The sequence below is a fragment of the Suricata suricatta genome, chromosome 1 (assembly GCF_006229205.1).
Source record: "Suricata suricatta isolate VVHF042 chromosome 1, meerkat_22Aug2017_6uvM2_HiC, whole genome shotgun sequence".
Lineage (NCBI taxonomy): Eukaryota > Metazoa > Chordata > Mammalia > Carnivora > Herpestidae > Suricata > Suricata suricatta.
This window is the reverse complement of record NC_043700.1, coordinates 1,104,244-1,124,382: the sequence shown is the minus strand read 5'-3', so window position 1 is coordinate 1,124,382 and position 20,139 is coordinate 1,104,244. Positions and strand designations below refer to the sequence as shown.

Genomic DNA, 20,139 nt, shown 5'->3' with positions numbered 1-20,139 from the left:
GATAGGAGGATAGAAACCCAAATCGAGAGTTTGTTTTTTATCTTCCACGTTTATTGTGTCATACTCAGGTTATGAGGCGCCAACAGTGATCTGCTCTTTATGGTGAAAATACTCTTTGGAACATAATTTTCCACTGTTTCAGTGTGCATGTGTTAAGATAGTGACTTTTATTTTATATTTTTACCTGTATTTATTTTTGTGTGTGAAAGTGCTTTCATGAACAGGGGACAGGCAAAGAGAGAGGGGGATAGAGAGAATCCCGAATTGAGGCTCAATCCCATGAAGGGGACATTGTGACTTGAGCTGAAATCAAGAATTAGAAGCATAACTGACTTGGGCCAGCCAAGTGCCCCTATTTAATTTTTGTATAGACAGTCAAAATTCTGTTTAGCCAGTTTGTATAATAAATTTCTTTTACGTGACCTTTCTTAAAATATATATTTTAAGAAGTTAATGGGCCCCTGGGTGGTGCAGTTGCTTAATCGTCTGACTTCAGCTTTAGGTCATGATCTCATGTTTCTGGGTTCAGCCCTGCATCAGGCTCTGTGCTGACAGCTCAGAGCCTGGAGCCTGCTTCAGATTCTGTCTTCCTCTCTCACCCTCTCCTGCTCATACTGTGTAGCTCTCAAAAATTTAAAAAAAAACTTAAAAAAATTAAATTCAAGTTGTTGACATACAGTGTAGTCTTGGCTTCAGGAGTAGAATCCAGTGATTTAATCTCTTACATAGTAACAACCACTGCTCATCCCAGCAGGTGCCCTCTCTATGCCCACCAACCACTTAGCCCATCCCTCCACCCACCTCCACTCCAGCAACTCTCCATATTTTAGAGTCTATGTTGGTTTGCCTCTCTCTGTTTTTATCTTGTTTTCCTGCCGTCCTCCTATGTTTATCTGTTTTGTTTCTTAAATTCCATATTTGTGTGAAATCTTATATTTATCTTTCTCTGAATGACTTATTTTCCTTAGCATAATACATTCTGGCTTCATCTATGTTTTCCAAATGGCAAGATTTTATTCTTTTAGATTGCTGAGTAGTATTCCATTTTACATATCTACCACATATTCTTTATCTATTCACCAGGGCAGGAAAGAACCCAAATGTCCATGGGAGCCTCTAACAGGTGCAGGACCATTCAGCACGGACCATGGAAAATTGCCCTGCCTCTTCCAAAGGAGGGATGAAGCACACAAAGGGGATGATGAGGCCAGACATAAGCCTGGCCCACTCCATAGGCTGGCACTTGACCCTAAAGACACCCTGACTGGCACCCTAACATGCACCCTCAACACAGCCCTCCGGGGAGACCACTGAGTTGTTGCAGGTTCAGCCCATGGCACCTCCTGGGACCTAACCCTAACCCTCCCCAGGTCTCTGGTCTTAAGGCGGCCCACCATTGAGGTCTGAGGAAACCATGGATTTGGGGCTAGAAAGCAGTGAGTTTTTCAACGTGAATGCCAGAATCGCTCTGACATTTCCACGGTCAGGATAGAGCTGCAGGAGGGAATTCTGAGCCTCAACCTAACTCTCTCCCACACGATCTTCTGACTCAAGAACCCAAACTGTAAGCCTGAATCGCAGCCTACGATGTGCCCTCCGTCCAGCCCTCCAGGGAGATCACTGCACTGCCAGGGACTCTGCCCCTGGCACCTCCAGGAACCTAAGCCTCACCCTAGCCTGGATCCTGGCCGTAAGGGGGCCGACCACTGAGGCCTGAGAAAGGAATGGATTTCGGGCCAGTGACCAACATGGAATATGTCAGCGTGGAAGCCAGAATTTTGCCACAACAGTTCCACGACCGAGATGGTGCTGGCGGAGGGGATCCCGAGACCTTGCCTGACTCTGGTCCCCACAATCTTCTGGCTCCTGAATCCAAACCCTAGGCCTGACCCACAGCCGACCATGCCTCCTCCACTCAGCCCAGAGAACCGCACTGTTGGTGGTTCTGCGTCTGGCACTTCCTGGCTGCCAAACCTAACCCTCACCATGGCTCTGCTTGAAAGGGGGCCCACCCCTAGGTCTGAGAAAACAACAGACTAGGGGCCCATTCAGGGTGCTGAAATATTTAGCGAGGAACCCCAAGTTGACCATGATGTGTAGCGGGCATGAGTGGAGCTTCAGAAGTGGATCCGGGCCCCAAACCCAAGCCTGGAACACGCAATCAGCCAGCCACTGCACCCTCACAGATGCCCTTAGTTAAGCCTTAATTAAGATCACTGCACTGGTGATCATGGTTCAGCCCCTGAAACCTCTCGGGACCCAACCCAAACCCTAGCCAAGGCTTTTTCCCTATGGGGGCCCAATTCCTAGGTCAGAATAGAATGGATCTGAGCCCATAGCAGTGCAGGATTATTCAGCATGGAACTTGGAAAACTGGCATGACATGTGAAGCAGGTATGGAGCTGCACCAGAGGGGAGTCCTGAGGCCCAACCTAAACTTGGCCTACGTCATAGGCCGAGCCTTGAACCCGAAGACTTAAACCTGACCCTTACCCTAATGTGTGCCCTCACCATAGCCCTCCAGGGAGACCACTGCACTCTCCAGGATCAGCCCCTGGGGACCCCTGGGGCCTAAATCCTTTACCTTAGCTCAGGCTCTTTCTCATAGGGAACGCAACTCAGGGCACCTGTGTGGCTCAGTCGGTTAAGCGTCCGACTTTGGCTCAGGTCATGATCTCACAGTCCATGAGATTGAGCTCTGTGCTGACAGCTCTGAGCCTGGAGCCTGCTTCACATTCTCTCTCTCTCTCTCTCTGCCCCTGCCCCACTAGTGCTCTCTTGCTCTCAGAAAGAAAATTAAAACATTAAAAAAATTTTAAAACAAATGGGACCCATGTCTTAGGACAGAGAAAAGAACTTTGGGACCGAGCACGGCTGTGGAATCATGCAGACATGTACCCAGGACTTGGCCATGACATTTCCAGGCTCAGAATGAAGGTGAAGTAGGGAATCCAATAACAAGACCAAAGCCAGGGACGGAAAATCTGTGGTGACCTGACCACAAATCCTAAGCGTGTTCTGCACGCTAACAGATGACCTCAATTCATCCCTCCAGAAAAGTCAAGAAACTAATGTTTCAGGTTCTGACACTTCAGGGACCTTACATTAAACCCAGCCCAGGCTCTTATTCCAAAGGTGCCCAACTCCTAGGTCTGAGAAAAGAACAGTTTAAAGGCTCATCACTGACAGGATTAATCCACAAGGCACTTACAAGGAACCTAACCCTAATCCCTTACCCATAACCCTAACCCTTAACCCATAATCCTAACCCATAATCCGTAACCCTAACCCATAATCCCTAACCCTATCCACAAACCCCTAATCCCTAACTTATCACACTGACCCTAACACTAACCCTTAACCATAACCTCAACCCTTAACTCCTAACCCCTTACACATAACCCTTAAACTGTAACACTAATCCAAACCCTAACTCTTAATGTTAACCCTAACATCTAACCCCTAACCATAACCCTGAAACCTAACCATAACCTGTAAACATTAACACTAACCCTAACCCAAACCCCTAACCCTAACCCTTAACCCCTAACACTAACCCAAACTCTTTTTTTTTTTTTAAATGTTTTTTAATTTATTTTTGAGAGACAGAGCACAAGCAGGGGAGAGTCAGAGAGAGAGGGAGAAACAGAACCTGAAGTAGGCTCCAGGCTCTGAGCTAGCTGTTAGCACAGAGCCTGACGTATGGCTCGAACCCACAAACCGTGAGATCGTGACCCAAGCCGAAGTCGGACGCTCAACTGACTGAGCCACCCAGGCGCCCCTAAACCCTAACTCTTAATGTTAACCCATAACATCTAACCCCTAACCCTAAACCCTTACTCTTAACCCATAACCTAACCCCTAACCTTAACACTAACCTTAAACTCTAACCTTAACCCAAACCCATAACCCTAACCCTACAGAGAGGAATGGCCTCCTAACTCTGTACCCTCCCCCCATCTCGCATGTGCCCTCTCTCCGGAGAGCGATGTCTCACACCCCCTCTCCCCTTTTGTCATCGCAGTGTGCCCTCCCCCTACAGAGTGAAGTCCTCATACCTGCAGCCCTCCCCCTCCACTCCCTCCCCCCAGGGACTCCCCATCCCTTTGTCCCAGGTGGCCCTCCCTCCAGGATCTGGAGTCCTCACACCTGCGTCTCTTCCCCTCGGCTCAGGCAGGCCCTCCCTCCATAGGGTGACTTCCTCATACCTTTCTCTCCTCCCTCCCCAAAGCCGCCTGCACACAGTGACTCCCCGCTCCTGTGTCCCCGCTCCTTATCCCAGGTGGGTGCTCCATTGTGGTGTCCTCATTCCGGCTGCCACTCCTTTCATCTCAGACGGTGTCCCTCCAAACAGTGACGTCCTCAGAACTGCCTCCCCGCTCTCAGTTCAGGTGGCCCCTTTTCCACAAACCGAGGCCCTCACCCCTGCATGCCCTCACTCACCGCATGTGGACACCCCCCCACCGCTGAGTGATGTCCTAGCGGTGTCCCCTGGTCTCAGGCGAACACGCCCTCCGTCGTGCGGTGTCCTCCTAGCAGCGGGCGCTCCAGGCTCAGAGGGACCCTCTCTTCATGAAGTGCATTCTCACGCCTGCGTCCCCACGCTCCCCTCTGCTCCCTCCACGCGGTGACTTTCTACACCTGTCCCCTCTGCTCATGTCAGGTGGGCCTCCCTCCACTGAGGGATGGCCTCGTACCGTCTTCACTCCACTCCGTTCAGGTGGACTCGCCCTCCAGAGTGACTGCTCACAGCTGCGTCCCCTCTGCTCATGTCAGGAGGACCCCCGTTCCTAGAGGGACGCGCTCATACCTGAGACCCTGCCTGTCATCTGAGGTGGCCCTCCGTCCAGAGAGTGATGTCTTCATGCCTGCGTCCTCTCCCCGCAGCTCCGGTGGACCTTCCCTAGGAGACTGACGTCCTGGGGCGCCCGCGTGGCTGTGGTTAAGTGTCCGGCTCAGGTCATGATCTCACAGTTCATGGGTTCACGGCCTACACTGGGCTCTGTGCTGACAGCTCGGAGCCTGGAGCCTGCTTTGGAGTGAGTGAGTGAGTGAGTGAGTGAGTGAGTGAGTGAGTGAGTGTGTGTGTGTGTGTGTGTGTCTGTCCCTCCCTGCTCATGCTGTCTCTTTCAAAAATAAAATATTTTTCTTAATTTTAAAAAGCAGAGCGATGTCCTCCGCCTGGATCCGCTTCCCCAGTCTCAGGTGAACCCTGCCACCTCACAGGGAGTCCGAGCCCCACGCCCTTCCGCACCTCGGGGGGCCTCCACCCCGTCCCCTAGCCTCGGGCCGGCCCTCCCTCCACGGAGTGCGGTTCTCAGAGCTGCGTCTCTTCCCCTCACCTCAGGCGGACCCTCCCTCCCTACGATGGAGTCCTCCTCCCTGTGAAGCCTCCTCTCAGTGCAGCTGGACCTCCCTTATCCGTACAGTGATGTCCTCACACCCGGGTCCCCTCCCTTCATTTCCGGTGGACCATGTATCTGTGAGGTGATATCATCATCATAACTGCGTCCCTCCCCCCATTGCCATAAAGTGCTATTTTCACACGGGCCTGCTGTCCCCTGATCTCAGATCGATGTCCCTCCAGCGTGACGTCCTCACACTCGCATAACGTCCCTTCATCTTAGGAGTCCACACACTGATGTCCTCGTCACTGCATCTTCTCCTCTCAGGTGGGCCCTCCGTCCGTGCAGCAGTGCCGTCGTGCCTGCATCCGCCCGCCTCGGCTCAGGCGGACCCGCCTCCATTACCTAAGTCCCCTTCACTCAGCTCCGGTCACAGTGACTCCTCGTGCCTGCATCTGCTCCCCTCAGCTCAGGCGGACCCGCCCTTCCCTGAACACCTGGTTCCCCTCTTCTCACGGACAGTCCCTCCCTCCAGCAGTGTCCCTGTGCGTCCTTCCACCCACACCCACCCTTCTGACACCTGATGCCTCCGCAGGCCTAGCAGTACATGTAGTACCTGCATCTGCCCTGGATTTGAGGATGCTCCATCTGTTCAGCTGTTGGGCCGTGAGCCTGCCTGTGCGGGTGTCCTGGGGCTCACACTCACCAGTGCTTTCAGCAGCTTTATGGCCACAGGCAGTGCATGGCTGTGACCACAGGGCTGGGCACCAGTGCTCACAGGGCACCTCCCTTGGAGTAGCCATTCAAAGCCGGAGACACAGGATGACTACTGGATGAAAATGGGCTAAGGCATCCAGGGCTTACAAGAGCTGGCCACGTGTCACGTCACTTCCGGGTCACAAGTGTGCACAGTGAGATCACTTAATCAATCGTCCAACAGCCGAGAGAACATCTCGGCATCTGGACAGCACTGTGCACACCTCTGGGTCTCCTCAGCTGTGAAATCACTCCACTAAACCACTGCTGGCACTTACCAAATGGTGGAAAATGACCTCAGACAGCAACAGGGCCGGGATCATGTGCGACCACACATGCACACTCCCCACTGTGACCACAGTTCTCCCAGACCTGGGGACATTCAGCCACATTGCACATGGGGAGGTCCAAACCTCCTAGACCTTGCACCTGGGCTCATCCCACCTACACTGACATGGAACCTGAAATCTCCCAGAACTTGAGTCCCAGTGGTCACACGTCCACACTCACCAGGGTGAATACTCCTCTTCTAGTGCCTGCACCAGGGGTCACTCATCCATACTTACTCACAGGACCTGCGATCTTTCCTAAGCTGGAGCTGGGGTGGCCACATGTCATACTCACCCAGGTGGCCCACCTCTCCCAGATTCTGCACCGGGGGTCATTCATCCATTCTGACACAGGGTGACTCCCAAAATTTCCAGACCCTGCAATTGGGTTCACACCTCCTTACTGACACACAGGACCACCAAACCTTGCCAACATGGCAACCAGGTCCCTCTTCATATCGACACAGGGGACCCGCAGATCGTTCAGACACTGAGATGCGGTAATTCCTTATCCACACTCCCCACAGTGACCCCACCTCTCCCAGACCCTGGATAGGGTTGTTCATCGATACTGACACAGTCACAGTAGGACCTCAAAATCTCACTGACCCTGCACCTAGGGTCAGTCATCCGTACTGACAAAGGGGAGCCCCAAGATCTCCCTGAGCAGTGGTGGTCACATGTTCTCATTGGCCAGGGTGACCCCACCTCTCCCAGAACCTGCACCTGGCATCACTCATCCATAATGACAAGGCAGGGGGAACCCGAAATCTCCCAGAGTCTAGGAGGCTGTCAAAATCTATACTGACAAAGGGTGACCCCAAAATCTCCCAGTCCCTGAGTTGGGTTCCTAACAGGTCCACACTCACCAGGGTGACCCAACCTCTCCCCGACCCTGCATATGAAGTCACACAACATACTGACACAGGGAACTCCAAACCTCTGAGCACCTGCATGTGTGGTCACTCATCCATGCTGACAAAGGGGGGCCCAAATCCCAAAACTTGCACCTGGGGCACCTCATCCATATTGACACAGGGGACCTCCAAACCTCCCATATCCTTAACCTGGGTCACTCATCCATACTGATGGATGAGGCCATCCAAATCTCCCAGAATAGAGCTGGGGTGGTCACACATCCACACTAACCAGGGTGACTGACCTCTCCCAGAGCCTTCACCTGGAGTCACTCAGCCACACTGACACAGGAGGACCCCCAAATCCAGACCTTGAGCGGGTGTGGTAACACGTCCACGCACACCAGAGTGACCCACCCCGCCCAGAGTTTCAAGCTGGTCACTCATCCACACTGACACACAAATACCCTTGGTGTCCCAGACACTGCGCTTGAGATCACTCATCCGTGTGATCCGTGTGACAAAGGGGCTGACTGACAAAGCTCCGGACCCCGAGCTGTGTAGGTCACACATCCACACTCACAAGGGTGCCCCCACATCTCCTAGGCCCTACAACTGAGGTCATTTCATTCATACAGGCAGAGAGGCCCCCAAATCTCCTGACCCTGAAATGAAGTAGTCACACATTCACACTCACCAGGGTGACCCAACCTCTGCCATTTCCCGTACCCAGAATAAATCATGGGACCCTCAAATCTCCCAGACATGCTAACCGGAGTCACTTATCCACACTGACAGAAAAGGACCCCCAAATCTCACAGACCATGAGTGGATGTGGTCACACGTCCACACTCACCAGGGTGACCCGACTTCTCCCACATCCTGCACCTGGTATAACTCATTTACTGACTTGGGGGGCCTCCCGTTCTCCAAGATTCCGACTCGGGATGGTCACAGGTCCACCCTCACCACAGTGACCTCACCTTTCCTAGACCCTGTAACTGCTGTCACTCATCCATACTGACACAGAGGGGCCCGCATGTCTGCCAGACACCCCACCGGGGTGTCACTCATCAGTACTTACACAGGAGGACCCCCAAAACTGCCAGAGCCTAAGAACGGGTGGTCACACCTTCACACTCACCAGGGTGACCCCACCTCTCCCAGACTCTGCACCTGGTGTCACTCAAACATGCTGATAAAGTGGGCCCCCCAAATTTGCACACCTTAAGCTCAAGTGGACACACGTTCATACTCATCAGGGTGACCCCACCTCTGTTGGACACTGCACCTAGGGTCACCCATCCATACTGACACAGGGAGACCCTCAAATCTCCCAGACCCCGATGTGGGGGGTCCCAATTACACACTCACCACAGTGACCTCTACTCTACTAAACACTGCACCTGAGGTCACTCATTCATGCTAGAACAGTGGACCCCCAAATCTTGCTAAACTGAGCTGAAGTGATTACACATCTACAGGTAGGAGGGTGACCCCACTTCTACCAGAACATGTACCTGTGGTCACACATCTAAACTGACATGAAAGGACCCCCAACTTCCCAGATGCTTCAGTTGGGGCCAATCATCCATAATGACAAGGGAGACCCCCCAAATCTCCCTGATGCTGCTCCGGGCTTCACTCACCCACACCAGTACAGGTCTCCCAGACCGCCCAGATCATGGCTGGGGTGGTCACAGGTCCACACTTACTAGGGTGACCCAACCTCTCATACACATCGCAAATGGGGACACTCATCCATAGTGTCACACAGGGCCTTGCAAATGTCTTAGACTCTGCATCCTGACGCAGGAGGACCCCCAAATCTCCCTGACCCGGAGCCGGGGAGGTCACACATCCACACTTACCAGGGTGACCCCACATCTCCCAGACACTGCACCTAGGATCACTCATCTTTGTTGACAAAGGGTCACATGTGCACATTCACCTTGCTTCTGGAGCACTCACCCATACTGATGCAGGGAGACCCCAAGATGTCCACTGCACCTGTGGTCACAAAGTCTGCAGGAGGCCCCAAAGGAACATGAACCCTGTAGGGAGTTCAAAGCCGAAGTGCTAACCCAGGTGGCTCTAGGGCAGCCTGCAGACCCAGGGTGCCCAGGGCATGTCTAGGGAGCAGGTGTGCACCCGACACTGTGCCCCATGTGCTCTGCTAATCCCGATGTGCAGCCCTCCGAACCCCTGCGAGTTCCCAGCTCTGCAGGGCTGCAGTTGTGGGCCACTGCCATGCACACCGACCCCCACCGTGTGCACGGAGACCCCTATGCCCTGCATCCGGCCCCCATGCGCCAGGCCTCCACCTCACTCGGTCCCCCCAGCCCCCCCCCATGCGCCAGGACCTCTACGCACCTCACAGAGGTGCCAGGACCGAAGCCCACGCTCGGGGTCTTAGCAAGGTCGCCCAGACAAGGCAGTCTCAGCTGTGCACCCCAGACCTTAGATCACTACATGCAGACCTAGGCGGCGGTTGCACAACTCCCCACACCGAGCTTAAACGACGTCTCTGGCCAACTCCAAGGTCTGTTCTCAGTTTCCAAACTTCCAGTGCACGTTGTGAGGAGAACTCTACACCTTCACTGTTCAGACGGTTTGGGCTCGTGAGATGCTAGGGAGCTAATCTGACGGACGCCGAGAGACTCGCCGGCCCCGTGACACGTCCCACTGCTGTGCTGGAGGCAGTCCCTGTTCCAACTCATGTCCACATAGGATTTAAAACGCTTCAGAAACCCCTACTGGTTGTGATCATTTCAACCGTGATCATCAACACGACACCTGGAGGCAGGTGCACCGAGTACATGGTCAAACGTAAAGGTACCAGGGGAGACAACACAGCGAACACAATCAGAACTAAATGCTCAGTGTAAACAGGACACTGGTCTGCATGGCCCCCTGTAGACAGAACACACACCCGTCTAAACGTCCCAGTGTAGACAGCCCTGGACGGGTGTACATGTATTCATTGCACACGTAGCACGGCCAGGTCTGAATGTACTGAATAGAGAGAACATGATCAGGTCTACGAGTCTTGTGAAGACACAACACCGTCAGAACTACACCGTCCCAGTGTAGACAGGACAGGGTCAGGGCAGGTAGAGCTTCATCCCCTGTAGAGAGGACTCGGCACGTACCGTGTCCGCAGCATGCGTCAGGTGAGCGAGCCTAGCACTGCTCTCCCGGGACCGCGGCCCACGGGGTGGCTCCCTGTGCTGAGCAGGGAGCTCACTGTGCCGGGAAGGACGGAACACGGAGGTTCAATCGACCCACACCCTCGCCAGGAAACTACACGGAATCATCCAATTTTTAAGCATTTCAAAATGTGACACAAGCGTTACTGATATCTCTGGCCACCAAATGGTCAGGATCCAGGGGACACCAGAAACTTGTAGTAGCACAGCCCGGGCTCTTGCAGCGACAGAGGAGAGGGGGCTGTGACCTGCTGCCCACCTGCTGTCCCCGCCTGCCGCAGACCCTGGGCACCCAGAGGGGACCGCCCGGGCCGGCCCAGCCAGGGGCGGGGAGCAGGGGGCTGGTGTCCGTCCACCCCGGGGAGGGCGGGGCCTGTGGGGGCGGGGTTACTTGGGACAGCCAGGGGCTCACATCCACCTTCACATCAGTGTTCTTGGGACAGGTGGTGACGGACTGCTTCTGCAGCGCTTGGCCACTGTGTACACACGGCTAACACTCAGGACATGCAGTGTGTCCTCTTTGAAAGCAAGGACGTGAAGAGGTTATGACACAGAAGCTGCTCTGAGCAGAGAACCTGGAAGTGTTTGAACCTGTCACGCTCACCTCCACAAGGCTACTATCGTGGCCATGCATGTCACCTTGCCTGCTGTGGGCCTTGCACCCCAGGACACGTCCAAACAGACATTTCCAGGTTCCTGATCCTTGAGAGTACAGCATCTTCCATGAGATGGGGGCAAAGCCCCCGGTGCCGACTCTAAGGTTGGGGGAGGCTGCGCAGGACCCTGACCTGGTGATGAGGGCTGTCTGGAGAAAGAGGTCCAGTCCAAGTCAGGGCCACGCTGAGTGACCCCAAGGAAGGAACTAAGTTTGGGGACATGGAGACCAGCAGCACGGAAGGGGTGTCCTCCGTACAACAGGCCTGGGGTCTCCAAACGGCCAAGCCTGTGGCTGAAAGGGAATCCGGGCACAGGACAGCTACATGTAACATGGGTCCTTGGTTGGACTCTGAGTGGGACATAAAGAAAGTGTGAAGGCATTCCTGAGACAGGCATGGCCACCTGCACAGACTCCTCTCCGGATGTCATCTCTGGCCACTTTAAGTGCCCGAGAGCGATGCCTGTGACACGGTCACACAGGAGCGTTCACGGCGATGCAGGAGGGCCCAGTGCAGTCTGCAGCCACCGTGCACGCGGTTCCAGTAGACACACGTGCCGACACGAGCACATGCACACATGCGCGTGCAAAGAATTAAGTGAATACGGCAAAGCATTGATTGCAGGTGAAGTTTTTGAATTCTACTTTTTCCTATGTTTGATGATTTTCAAAATAACAAGTTAAGGAGTGCCAGGGTGGCTCAGTCAGTTATGCGTCTGACTTTGGCTCAGGTCATGATCTCTTAGTTTGTGGGTTCGAGCCCCACATCGGGCTCTGTGCTGACAGCTCAGAACCTGGAGCCTGCTTCGGACTCGTGTCTCCTTCTGTCTCCAAAACAAACATTAAAAAAATTTTTTTTAATTAAAAAAGAAAAAGACAAAAGTTAATGATTCACAGGACTTTCTGAAGCTACTTAACAAATATATTAAGGTATAAAAAATTAATGTAGATATTACATTTGCCCATCAGTAGGTGAGTGGATGAGCACACTGTGGTCCATGCAGACAATGCAAGAGTACTCAGCACTGAAAAGAAAGGACATTCTGACACCTGCTAGGACATGGATGAGCCCTGAGGACATGATGATGAATGAAGGAAGGCAGCCACCAAAAGACAAATACCGTAGGGCTCTGTTCGTGGGAGGTCCCTCGAGGCAGGACGGTGGGTGCCAGTGGCTGGAGATGAGGAGAAAGTGTTTAATGGGGATGGAGTTTCAGTTTTACAAAATGGAAACAAGTTCTGGAGATTATGATGGTGGTGGTTGCATAACTGTGTGAATGTGGTTCATGCCACTGAATAGTATGTTTAAAAATGATTAAAATGGCACTGTATTTTTTTGGTAATTTTTTATTGTTTATTTATTTTTTTGAGAGAGAGAGAGAGAGAGAGAGAGAGAGAGCGAGAGGCAGAGTGTGAGTGGAGGAGGGTCAGGGAGAGAGGGAGACACAGAATCCGAAGCAGGCTCCAGGCTCCGAGTTATCAGCATAGAGTCTGATGCAGGGCTCGAACTTATGAAGCATGAGATCACAACCTGAGCCGAAGGTGGACGCCTAACTGACTGAGCCACCAGGTGTCTGTAAAATGGCACATTCTATGTTATGTTTATTTTACCACAATTATTTAAAAAAAATAGAACTACTCTATGGTCAGGCAATTGCACAATTAGGTATTTACCCAAAGGATACAAAAACACAGATTCAAAGGGGTACATGTACCCCGATGTTTACAGCAGTATTCTCAACAATGACCAAGTGATGGAAAGATCCAAAATGTTCACTGACTGATGAATGGTAAGAACCAAATCTTGCCATTTGCAACAACGTGGATGGAACTAGAGTGTGTGATGCTAAGTGAAATAAGTCAGAGAAAAACAAGTACCACATGATTTCGCTCTTACGTGGTATTTAAGAAACAAAGCAGATGAACATATGGGAAGGGGGAAGAGAAGAGAGGGAAACAAACCACGAGAGACACTTAACCACAGAGAACGAACTGCAGGTTGATGGAGGAAGATGGGTGAGATAGATTATGGACAGTAAGGAGGACACCTGAGGGGCGCCTGGGGGGCTCAGTCAGTTAAGCGTCCGACTTTGGCTTGGGTCATGACCTCACAGTTCATGAGTTTGAGCCCCGTGTCAGGCTCTGTGCTGACAGTTCAGAGCCTGGAGCTGCTTCAGATTCTACGTCTCCCTTGCTCTCTGCCCCTCCCCTACTTACATGCTGTCTCTTTGTTGTCTCTCAAAGATGAGTAAATGTCAAAAAATTAAAAAAAAAAAAGGAGGACACTCATGATGAGCACTGGGTGTTCTATGTGATGAATCACTGAATTCCACCCCTGAAACCAGTATTGTTATCTAGAATGCACATTTAAAAAAGAAAAGAAAAAGAAAACAGTTCGGCATTACCTATTAAAGTAAAACCTGCACACACTCCGACCTTCAGTTATACACAACCATAAGAACACACGCACTAGGACACACACATGGACGTTCTTAGCCACAGAGACGGTATCTGGAACCCATCTAAATGTCAGCAGAAATAGAATGGAGGGGCGCCTGGGGCGCTCAGTCCATTGAGCTCTGACTCTCAGTGATGGCTCAGGTCACGATCCCAGGGTGGTGGGATCAAGCCCCGTGTCAGGCTCTGTGTGAGTGCGGAGCCTGCTTGGGATTCTCTCTCCCTCTGTCTCTCTCCCAGCTTGCAGGCTCTCATTCTCTAAAGACAAAAAACAAAAAAAGCAGAATGGAGACAGGAACTAATCACATGCATATGATGGAATATTCCACAGCAATAAAATAAATACTTACTTAACATTAAAATTCATAAATTATTTTAAAAATTGTATCTACACCATGGAAGTATTGAGCCGACAAGGACAAACCAGACTGCACGAGCGCCTCCCACATGCACCGATGAAAGCAGGCTGGGCCCCACTATTTGCGGGCGCCAGTGTGGGGCACACGACGAGCACCCCGACACCGTCACCTCCACGGCCCGGCCAGCAGTTGGCGCGCGGCACGCAGGGGCTTAGGAGGGCATGCACCTCAGGGCTGTCTGTGCCCTATTTCTTGATCTGGATGATGGCTCCGTAACTACACTTTTATGATTATACTTTCCACATGTACAACATAGTTTCTAACATATAAGGTTATTCTTTGTTTTTTCAAAAAGCAGTCTTCCTAAACAAAGTGCCAGAAGTAAAATTACAACACCTGTGAAATTTTAATGCCTTGGCTGCTTCAACCCTCAAGTCTGACAGCAAACCCCCCATACTTGGGGGTACAGGGCAATGATGCTCAGAAGGAAGCTCCCGTGACCTCAGGCCCGGGGGCCCCAGGCCCCGTGGAGCCCACCACACCCGGTCAAACCTCTCGGTCATTTTGTGCATTGCGATCTGGTCTTGGCTGCTCTGCTAAGTTCGGCTGCCACCAGCCCTGGGAGGGAAGGAGGAAACATACCCGAGAAAGAAGGGCTGTTCCAGCCGCCTCACCTTCTCCTGGGGGGCGATGCCTTGTCTCTAAGGGAGGACAGCAAGGCCACAGAATCTGGCCTCGCTGGCTGAGGTCTAAACATGCTCCGGCGCCATGCGTTTCATGCTGCAGGGATTCTGTAGGGACCCTCAGCAGCCCGGGCAGGTCCTGCCACATTCACAGCTTCTGTGACAGATTCTGGATGTGGGGCTGAATCCCCTAGCTGTTTACTCCTGATAACAACTTTAGTGAGATATAATTCACATACCAGACAACTAACTAACTTAAAATATAAACCTCAGGGGCACCTGTGTGGCTGAGTCAGTGGAGCATGCAACTCCTGATCTCAGGGTTGTGAGATCGAGCCCCATGCTGGGTGTAGAGGTAACTTAAAAAAAACTTTTTTTTTTAAATAATAAAAAAATAGGAGTGCCTGGGCGGCTCAGTCAGTTAAGTGTCCGGCTTCAGCTCCGATCATGATCTCATGGTTTGTGGGTTCGAGCCCTGCGTCAGGCTCTGTGCTGACAGCTAGCTCAGAGCCTGGAGCCTGCTTTGGATTCTGTCTCCCTCTCTCTCTGACCCTCCCCTGTGCGCGCTGTCTCTCAAAAATAAATAAAAAACATTTAAAAGATTTGAATAATAAAAAATAAAAATAAAATAATAAATGATAAACCTCAGTTTTGTTTTGTAGAGTCACAGAGTGGTACAAGCATCGCCATAGTCCAAATTCCCCTTATCCTTCCCTTAGGTGGCCGCCTCCCATTCCCCAGCTCCCAGGAACCACTAGGGTGCTTTCCATCTGTGGACCTGCCTGTCCCAGGCGTTTTGTGGCCTTTTAGGTCTAGTTGTCTCACTGAGCACATGCGTCCACCCTATTCCTGTTTATAGCTGAACTATGCACCCTCTCTGTTTCCAGCCCTCACTCCCCATGGCTGGTGAGAAATGCACTTCCCATCGCACTGTTACGAGGCCCCCCCGGCCCCGGTGTGGAGGCTGAAAGCCCACTCCCCCTTGGCCCCAACGACAGCCTGTGTGGACCGGAGCCCCAGGAGGAAGGCTATGATGGTCGAGCAAGTGTAGACGTGTAGCACCCTACAGTTTCCTAGGAATCAGTTTCCTAGGAATCAGAATGCTGTGGGAGCGGCTCCACCACCCCTGTACAAGGACATGGAACCGCTGGGGACCACAGCGCTGCCCTCCATTGGGGCCCACCCACAGCAACCCCCAACTGTGAAAGTGCTGAGGCTCCAGAAGAGGGTCCTTCCTGATTCTTCTGGCTTCTAGGGGCTCCAGGTACCCCTTGGCTGTGTCTCTTCCATCACTGTCTGTCTTTGAATGGCTTTTCCCCTTTCTACAAGGACATAAGTCACGCAGGGCCACCCTAATGACTGCAATTACCTACTTACATCTGCAAAGGTCCTACTGCTGAATGAGGTCACATCTTGGGGTCCTAGGGTGGACCTCTGGGGGCACAACTTACCCTTCACTCTGAAATAACAGATACTGTTGCTCAGAAAAGCAGCAAGTTCTCCTGCTTAAACTTACCCCTAGAAAAGGTCCTACCTGCCCGGTCTCTTCAAATCCCACACGGGCGGGACAGTAAGGCCAGCAGGCCCGCCTGTGAAGGAGGCCCAGAAGTCTGCGGATTTCTCCTTGGCCTGCTGCGCTGGGCTCAGTTTCCCTCAACCTGCACATCCAGGGGCCAGAGAGCGTCCTCTCCCAAACTCTTTCTGATGTGGCAGCTTGAAACCGGCCAGACAGACTCCTCTTGGACTGTACACTTGGCTGGGCCCAGGGCTTCCAGGGGTCTGTGTTTGGTGGGTCCCCCAGACAACCCCACACAAGCCTGCCTGGGGGCTCTGGGGCCTCAAGGGGCTCTCCAACCGCCTGAACACCCTCCGGGGCAGAAGGCACCCTCCCCTACAGGCCCTGCCTGGCCAAGGCAGTCCATGCCCCTCCAGCTTTACCTTTGAGGGGAAAAGCAGGCTCACCTACGGAGCACAGAGCTGGGAACCAGGCAGCAGAGCCCACCCACAACACGCTCCGCACACGTGCCCTCTGCCGGTCCTTGGCTGCCTGCACCTGCACGCCTCCTCGTGCGCACTAGCCACCCTTTCACCCGTTCTGAGGAAGCCGGGTCTGCCTATGGAGCTCTGCCCACACCCAAACCACCCACACCCTCTTGGGCAGCGGGATCCCACCCCTGAGAATTTTTCAGAGGTGGCAGTCAGTTCCCATATAGCCGGTCTGCCCGCCAGACGGAGACCCCAGCTTCACCAGCAATCGAGGCCCCCGGGGTCTTCTGTGGGAGCATACCCCGGCCAGGGGGAGTGCTGGCAAGGCAGTGCAGTTTCTTCTCGCTCAGCCTCCAGGGGGGACCCACGCGTCCATGTCAGCTAAGGCTTGCAGTCAGACATTTCAGGGGCGCCCATGATCCCACCTCTTCCCTGTCAAGTCAGCCCAGATTCCTCCAGCTCTGTCTCAGGGGTGATACATGCAATTGTCTAGGATGTGGCTTGGATTCTGCAGATGCCACGGGCCACTGAGAGCTTGGTCCCAGGCCTGGGCTCTGTTGATGGCTGCTTCTTTAAGGTCCAGGCCATGTGGGGCCTGCGGCAGCCATGTACTAGCCATGTGCACTCAGCCCCCATCACTGGCCCCCAAGGCCGCCCTGCCAGTCAGCCCTCCAGAAGCCTGCTCCAGGGCTGGGGCTCTATCTGTGGTCTCCCATCTCAGGTCCAAGATTCCCCTCAGGCCTGAGTGGCCTCTGCATGTGTAGCCAGCCCTCCTGGCTGTAACCATCTCTCTCGGCGGAGCCCCTCTGGGAAGGTCGGGCTCAGCCCTGTGCCCCATTGCTGGGTTTTGTGCTCACGGATGCACAGCACAGCATCTCTTCCACCACTTGAGGGCAGTGGGGACAGTTAAGGCGCTCCAGACCACTGGTGCCGTTTGTTCTGGAACCACCCCAACACCCTGCGGGGCAGAAAGAGCCCTCCTACACCAAAGCGTGTCTTCGGAGGCAGTCTGCACTTGAACCCAGTGGCTGCTACTGGGGTCCCTGGCTTACCAGGAATCAAGCCTCCCACGGATCCGAGTGAAGAATACCCTGGCAGCCACACAGCCCTGCGCAGAAAAGGCAGTCCACACATTTTTAGCAATACATTCTAGGATGAAATGTGTGCATTTTTCTAACACAGAAATATGAGTTAGGGAGGCTTGGGGGCTGATACTGAAAAACCTCCACAACACTAACAGCCCATGTCCATCTGTCCAACCCCCAGGTAGAGGGAGGCCACCCACTGAAAATCTTTCTGAGGCGGCAACCTTCAACTGGTCACAGTCACTCACCCTCCAAACAGGCTACGCGGTAGGTTCCCGGGCTTCCCCAACACTTGAGGCTCCCAGGTTCCACCTTGGGCTGGCTCCCTGGTCCCGTGGGCAGGCCCCAACTTGGCAGGGTGAACCCAAGGTCTGCAGGTGTCCCTGAAGGGAGACAGACCAATATGCCCGGCTGTGCAGGTAAGGCTTGGAAAAGTGCAGATGCTGCCATAAGTCCCCCAACAGTTCCCACGAGTCCCCCAGCCTGGCTGGACATTGCCCTGGTCTGGGTCCTGGCTCCTCTGACCTGCCCCACCCGACCCGGCATAGTCAGCACCCTGGGAACTGGCCCCAGGCTGCTAGGGCCGTTCCAGGCCTGTGACCCTGGCCTAACGTGTCCACCTGCACAGCCTCTCGGCACTCTGACTGGCTTTTTGAGGCTTCATCTGATACTGTCAGTCCCTTTGGGGACCAGGGCTTCTTCAGCAGTCAAGGTCACCCAGGTGTCTCTCTTTGCTGGGCTCCTCAAAGTGCCATTTGGCCAGAAGAAGCAAGTATCCTTTCTCTTCTGAGCTGAATGATTCAGTCACTCTTATTTCTAGCCAGAATACTCACTCAAGCCTTATATCAATTAGTGTAATGCGAAATTAAAACAACCAACCCAGCGACTCCAACCTCTCTAGGTTATTCCCACCTAAAGAACACTACCGGTAACCTTCAACAGCTGTAAAAAAAAAAAGTCGGGCCCCTCAACCTAAATTGAGGAGGTTGGGATATCAGAACTCACCTGAGAAGCCCAGGAGGTGCAGAGAAGTTAGAGGGGCCCAAGAGGCCTGGGCCGGAATCGAGCACCGAGCCCCGCCGACTGCAACAAGGAGGGTGGATGCAAAGTGAACCCACCGTCGAGAATCTCTAGAGGAAAGAGTTTCATCCCATCCCAAGTCAGGACAGCGACCCAGGAAGCACACTCTTCACGGAGAAGAAAGGGTCCATTGAATGAACAGTTTTTACAGGTATATGCACGTTTTACATCTTATAGAAGCTCAAAAGATTATCAGTGAACACATAGGCAGCATTCACAAGTTTTATCGTGATGGAAGGCAGGGAGTGATTGGTATCTCAAGTACAAGAAGGTTTTCCTTTAGGCTTCAGGCCTCTCGTTCCCAAAGCAGATGCACCGGTCATGTGTGGCAGAATCAGGTTTGGGCTTTGAACAAACTTTATATACTGTTATGCTGACCTAGAAAGAAATCTAAAATGGTTTCCTTTGTATATTAGTCCTTTAGAAAGTTTTTCTCTCATCAGCACAGCGATGATACCTTTCACATACCAGATTTAATTCCTGCCTTCAGGGAGAAAGAGGAGGGTCTGAATGTCCTAGCATAGGCTGTCTCTTAAGTAATTCCTATTTAAAGGGCACTTAGGTGACTCAATTGAGCATAGACTCTTGATTTCAGATCAGGTCATGATCTCGCGGCTCATGAGCTTGAGCCGGCATGAGGCTCTGCGCTGACAGTGTCCTTTCTCTCTCTCCACTCTCTCTGCCCCTCCCCTGCTCGTACTCTCTCTCTCAAAATAAATAAACATAAAAAAGTGATTTTTACTTAAAATTATCAACATGTCATTGTGGTACATTTTGGGGCAGGCTGCCCGTAGCATCTGACCGGATCCCGCATCCTTGGCTAACCCGCAGCTGATGTAGGATTGCCTGGACGATCTTCAGCAAGAAACCTATTAGCCATTGTCGTCACAATCCCCTTCATCCCTCATATCTCCCCTTATTTATTCTCTACCCACTGACCCCCGCCTCTGCTCCTCGGCTATGAATTACCAATCGCCAGGCTATATTCAGAGTTGTGTCCAATCTCACCCTCTGCAATACAAAACCCCACTCTGAAAAAATATCCGTAACTGCGCTTTAATGTCACTGATTTTTTTTTCCTTAAACAATTACACACTTTGAGATAGCTCTAGGAGTCGCCTCAGGAAAACGTGAAGCTGCAAAGCTCTATCGGTGGCACCCACGCTTCTCCCCAAGTTCGGGACACTCAGCCCCGCGCGGAGCACGCCCTGCTCTGGGCCACGTCCCGCCCCTCCCGCCGGCTCTCCGCCACCAGCACAGACCCCGCCTGCCCTGCGAGGCCCACTAACTCGTGCCAAGGGCACCCGCCGGGGTCCCGAGAGGCCGGCGCCCCGAGCC

At 52.9% G+C, this 20,139-nt stretch overlaps 1 protein-coding gene and 1 long non-coding RNA gene across 11 annotated transcripts in view; one reads left to right on the top strand and one right to left on the bottom strand.

Annotated features, from left to right (window-relative positions):
- The window catches only part of LOC115287128 (zinc finger protein 14-like), a 119,907-nt gene that overhangs the window by 58,081 nt on the left and 41,687 nt on the right, over positions 1–20,139 (top strand). The gene's annotated exons all lie outside the window — the stretch shown is intronic.
- LOC115287206 overlaps positions 12,689–20,139 on the bottom strand; it is a 9,812-nt gene continuing 2,361 nt past the window's right edge. For 3 of the 7 annotated variants that reach the window (XR_003906357.1, XR_003906358.1, XR_003906354.1), the window contains exons 2-4: positions 18,727–18,908; positions 17,970–18,104; positions 12,689–12,725 (exon numbers count right to left, since the gene is read on the bottom strand). This is a non-coding gene — a long non-coding RNA (uncharacterized LOC115287206). Of the gene's footprint in view, positions 12,726–13,540; positions 13,867–17,688; positions 17,745–17,969; positions 18,105–18,726; positions 18,909–20,139 lie in introns of those variants that run through there. The other 4 variants (XR_003906355.1, XR_003906353.1, XR_003906352.1 and 1 more) reach the window with 4 other exon arrangements.